We start from the raw sequence: 5,792 nt of genomic DNA, 5'->3' as shown, positions 1-5,792 counted from the left end.
GCTGAGATGTGCAAGTGGACGGGTTGCTATACTGATGCTTTTCTCCAAAGATTGTGCAAATGGAACTTGTTTGTTCCCTATGTAAAGGTTTTCCATTTCCCTTCCTCGGTGGCCATCCTAAAAGAAGAGGAAAAAGAAGAAAAGTAACCCAAGAATAAAGAGAAGAAAATAAATAAAGTATGGGTGGGTTAATGCCAAATAATGGGGGTCTCAATTACATGGTAGCTACAACATGCAAGTGAGAAAACAATAGAAGCACATGGCATACCAGTGGTGCAAAATTTGCAACAAATGGGAGGAGCGTGGGTAATGAAAGACAGTATAAGTTTATATCAATGCAAGAGGAGTACAAGTATCATAAAAGATTAGCATTGATTTAAATAATACTGCCCAATCAGAATAAAACAAGTCATGAAGCACCAGGATAATTCAAGAGAAGATGCAACAGTTAAATAAGAAAATTTAACACCAATGGAAAAATAATAAATTTAGAAAAGAAAATAAAAATATGCACAAAATTAAAATGCAATGAATGAAAGTATGCAGATAAATTAAGTAAAATAGAATGAAAGAAAAGAAGGATGAGAAGTTAAAGAGATGAAGAAAAAAGAAAGAAAGAAGGGAGGAGGAAAGAAGGAGAAAGGAGAGAAGAGAAGGAGAAAAAGAATGGATAATAAAGAAGAAAGAAGAGAAAGAAAGAAGAAAGAAATAAGGATTAGAAAAGAAAAGATAAGAAAAGTGGCGGCGCAGGGATCTGGTGGTGTTGCGCTAGTGATGCGCACACGTACTCCAGGCGTACGCGTGGGTCGCAAAAAATTGGAAGGTGACGCGTGGGCGTCGGTCACGCGTACGCGTGACCGTGTTTGTGCTACTCACGAGAAGGCATCCTTGCGCGCGCACAACTTTCTGTTTGTCTTGGGGTGTGTGCCAAAATAACATGTGACGCGTGCGCGTCATTGACGCATACGCGTGAGTGGTTAGAATTTGAAAATGGCGCGCACGCGTCAGGGACGCGTACGCGTGGGTGAATTTGTGCCTTGGGCACAGTGCCCGCACCAGGTCAGCACAACTTTCGGCCTGACACCTCTTTACGCCAATTTTCCTAGGTCACGCGTGCGAGTCATTGACGCGTATGCGTGAAGTGCTAAATGTTCAAAATGACGCGCACACGTGAGGGACGCGTGCGCGTGGTGATGCTTGTGCGATTGGCACACTTTTTGCATTGCTCCCACGCAACTCTCTGCCACTTTTTTTTAATGCAATATGCATATGCAAATGTAGAATGCAGGTGAATATGTAAAAATTATGAATGAACACTAATAAAAATAAAATAAAATAAGATTAAGAATAAAAAGGAACGATTATACCATGGTGGGTTGTCTCCCACCTAGCACTTTTAGTTATTGTCCTTAAGTTGGACATTGGATGAGCTCCTTGTTATGGTGGCTTGTGCTTGAACTCATCCAGGAATTCCCACCAGTGTTTGTAATTCCAATGGTCTCCGGGATCCCACACCAGTTGCATAAAGCCTTCAAGCAAGTTAAAGCAAGTGACAAGGTGATGAGCGGATAATTTATACGCTTTTTGGCATTATTTTTACATAGTTTTTAGTATGATTTGGTTAGTTTTTAGTATATTTGTATTAGTTTTAAATTAAAAATTACAGTTCTGGACTTTACTATGAGTTTGTGTGTTTTTCTGTGATTTCAGGTATTTTCTAGTTGAAATTGAGGGACCTGAGCAAAAATCAGATTCAGAGGTTGAAGAAGGACTGCAGATGCTGTTGGATTCTGACCTCCCTGCACTCAAAGTAGATTTTCTGGAGCTACAGAACTCCAAATGGCGCGCTTCCAATTGCGTTGGAAAGTAGACATTCAGGGCTTTCCAGAAATATATAATAGTTTATACTTTTTCCGAGTTTAGACGATGCAAACTGGCGTTGAACGCCAGTTCCATGTTGCAGTCTAGCGTTCAGCGCCAGAAACAAGTTGCAAAGTGGAGTTCAACGCCAGAAACACGTTACAAATTGGCGTTCAACTCCAAAATTGACCTCTCCACGTGAAAGCTTCATGCTCAGCCCAAGCACACACCAAGTGGGCCCCGGAAGTGGATTTCTGCATCAATTACTTACTTCTGTAAACCCTAGTAGCTAGTCTAGTATAAATAGGACTTTTTACTATTGTATTTGACATCTTCGGATCATATTTGATTAGTTTTATGCTATCTTAGACTTTCATGGGGGCTGGCCATTCGGCCATGCCTGGACCAATATCACTTATGTATTTTCAAACGGTAGAGTTTCTACACTCCATAGATTAAGGTGGGGAGCTCTGCTGTTCCTCATGAATTAATACAAAGTACTACTGTTTTTCTATTCAATTCAAGCTTATTCCTATTCTAAGATATCCATTCGCACCCAAGAACATGATGAATGTGATGATTATGTGACGCTCGTCATCATTCTCACCTATGAACGCGTGCCTGACAAACACTTCCGTTCTACATGCAAACAAGCTAGAATAAGTATCTCTTGGATATCTAATACAGAGGACCGAGTCCGAGATATTGGAATCTTCGTGGTATAAGTTAGAACCCATGGATGGCCATTCCTGAGATCCGGAAAGTCTAAACCTTGTCTGTGGTATTCCGAGTAGGAACCGGGAAGGGATGGCTGTGACGAACTTCAAACTCGCGAGTACTGGGCGTAGTGACAGACGCAAAAGGAGGGTGAATCCTATTCCAGTATGATCGAGAACCTCCAGATGATTAGCCATGCAGTGATAGCGCATCGGACCATTTTTACAGAGAGGATGGGAAGTAGCCATTGACAACGGTGATGCCCTACATACAGCTTGCCATGGAAAAGAGTAGGACTGATTGGATGAAGACAGCAGGAAAGTAGAGGTTCAGAGGAACGAAAGCATCTCTATACTCTTATCTGAAATCCTCACCAGTGAATTACATAAATATCTCTATCCTATTTTAATTATCTTTTAGTACACTATAATCTCTTAATACATTTGAATCCGCCTAACTGATATTTACAAGGTGACCATAGCTTGCTTCAAGCCGACAATCTCCATGGGATCGACCCTTACTCACGTAAGGTTTATTACTTGGACGACCCAGTGCACTTGTTGGTTAGTTGTACGAAGTTGTGAAACAGAATTAAGAACATGAACGTGCGTATTGAGTTTTTAGCGCCGTTACCAAGGAAGGAACGATCACGATTTCGCACACCAAGTTTTTGGCGCCGTTGCCAGGGATTGTTCGAGTTTGGACAACTGACGGTTCATCTTGTTGCTCAGATTAGGTAACTTTATTTTAATTTTAACCTTTTTGATTTTATTATTCTTATTTTAGAAAAAAATAAAAAAAAATATTTTCTTCTTTTTCGTTTTTCTAATTAATTCTCGAAAAATACAAAAAAAAATTTACAAAATCATAAAATCAAAAATATTTTTTGTGTTTCTTGTTTGAGTCTTGAGTCAAGTTTTAAGTTTTGTGTCAATTGCATCTTTTTAATTTTCTAAAAAATTATTTTTCAAAAATTCATGCATTCATAGTGTTCTTCATGATCTTCAAGTTGTTCTTGGTAAGTCTTCTTGTTTGATCTTGATTTTTTCTTGTTTTGTGTCTTTTCTTATTTTTCATGTGCATTTTTGCATTCATAGTGTCTAAGCATTAGAGATTTCTAAGTTTGGTGTATTGCATGTTTTCCTTGCATTAAAAATTTTTCAAAAATATGTTCTTGATGTTCATCATGATCTTCAAAGTGTTCTTGGTGTTCATCGTGACATTCATAGTGTTCTTGCATGCATCATTGGTTTTGATCCAAAATTTTCATGTTTTGGGTCATAATTGTATTTTTCTCTCTCATCATTAAAAATTCGAAAATAAAAAAAATATCTTTTCTTTTTTTATCTCAAAATTTCGAAAATTTGGATTGACTTTTTAAAAAATTTTTAAAATCTAGTTGTTTCTTATGAGTCAAATCAAAATTTCAATTTTAAAAATCTTATCTTTTTCAAAACTTTTTCAAAAATAAAATCTTCTTCATTTTTTTATAATTTTTGAAAATTTCAAAAAAATTATTTTCAAAATTTTTTTCTTAATTTTATTTCAAAATTTTTGAAGCTTAACTAACAAGTAATATGATTGGTTCAAAAATTTGAAGTTTGTTACTTTCTTGTTAAGAAAGGTTCAATCTTTAAATTCTAGAATCTTATCTTTTAGTTTTTTCTTAGTCAAGTAATCAATTTTAATCTTAAAAATTAAATCTTTTTAATTATATCTTTTTATCATATCCTTTATATCATATCTTTTTCAAAATTTTATCTTCTTCAAAAATTTGATTTTAAAATATCTTTTCTAACTTCTTATCTTCTTATCTTTTCAAAATTGATTTTCAAATATTTTTCAACTAACTAATTGACTTTTTGTTTGTTTTTTATCTTTTTCAAAACCACTTAACTACTCTTCCCTATCTAATTTTCGAAAATAATTCCCTCTTTTTCAAAAATTCTTTTTAATTAATTAATTATTTTAAATTTAAATTTAAATTTTATTTTCCCTTTAATTTTCGAAAATCATCAACTCCTTTTCAAAAATTATTTTCGAAAACTTCTCTCTCTCATCTCCTTGTATTTATTTAATTACTTACTAACACTTCTCTTCATCTCATATCTCTGCTCCTATCCTCACCCTTGTGTTTGGATTATCCATTCTTCTTCACTCTAATTCCCTTTCTTCTTCTACTAACAATAAGGAACCTCTTTACTGTTACATAGAGGATTCCTCTTCTTTTCTTGTTCTCTTCTCTTTCATATGAGCAGGAATAAGGAAAAGGGCATTCTTATTAAAGCTGATCCAGAATCTGAAAGGACTCTGAAGAGAAAACTAAGAGAAGCTAAATTACAATAATCCAGAGACAACCTTACTGAAATTTTCGAACAAGAAAAGGAGATGGCAGACGCACCTAACAACAATAATGCAAGGAGGATGCTTGGTGATTATACTACACCTACTTCCAAGTTTGATGGAAGAAGCATCTCAATCCCCACCGTTGGAGCAAACAATTTTGAGCTGAAACCTCAATTAGTTGCTCTAATGCAACAGAACTGCAAATTCCATGGACTTCCATCAGAAGATCCCTATCAGTTTTTAACTGAGTTCCTGCAGATCTGTGAGACTGTTAAGACCAATGGAGTAGATCCTGAAGTCTACAGGCTCATGCTTTTCCCTTTTGCTGTAAGAGACAGAGCTAGAACATGGTTGGACTCACAACCTAAAGATAGCCTGAACTCTTGGGATAAGCTGGTCACGGCCTTCTTGGCTAAGTTCTTTCCTCCTCAAAAGCTGAGCAAGCTTAGAGTGGATGTTCAGACCTTCAAGCAAAAAGATGGTGAATCCCTCTATGAAGCTTGGGAAAGATACAAGCAGATGACCAAAAGGTGTCCTCCTGACATGCTTTCAGAATGGACCATTCTGGATATATTCTATTATGGTCTGTCTGAGTTCTCCAAGATGTCACTGGATCATTCTGTAGGTGGATCCATTCACCTAAAGAAAATGCCTGCAGAAGCTCAAGAACTCATTGACATGGTTGCTAATAACCAGTTCATGTACACTTCTGAGAGGAATCCTGTAAGTAATGGTACGCCTCAGAAGAAGGGAGTTCTTGAAATTGATACTCTGAATGCCATATTGGCTCAGAATAAAATATTGACTCAGCAAGTCAATATGATCTCTCAGAGTCTGAATGGATTGAAGGAATCATCCAACAGTACTCA

General features: G+C 36.4%; 1 non-coding gene across 1 annotated transcript; it reads right to left on the bottom strand.

The window, feature by feature from the left end:
- Nucleotides 1-5,364: 5,364 nt before the first annotated feature.
- On the bottom strand, nucleotides 5,365-5,472 carry LOC112752304 (small nucleolar RNA R71). The gene has a single exon (XR_003176748.1). It is a non-coding gene; the product is annotated as a small nucleolar RNA R71 (small nucleolar RNA).
- Between the last annotated feature and the right edge of the window lie 320 nt (nucleotides 5,473-5,792).

The sequence above is a fragment of the Arachis hypogaea genome, chromosome 15 (genome assembly GCF_003086295.3).
Source record: "Arachis hypogaea cultivar Tifrunner chromosome 15, arahy.Tifrunner.gnm2.J5K5, whole genome shotgun sequence".
In the NCBI taxonomy this organism is placed as follows: Eukaryota; Viridiplantae; Streptophyta; class Magnoliopsida; order Fabales; family Fabaceae; genus Arachis; species Arachis hypogaea.
This window is presented reverse-complemented; position numbering and strand designations above follow the sequence as displayed.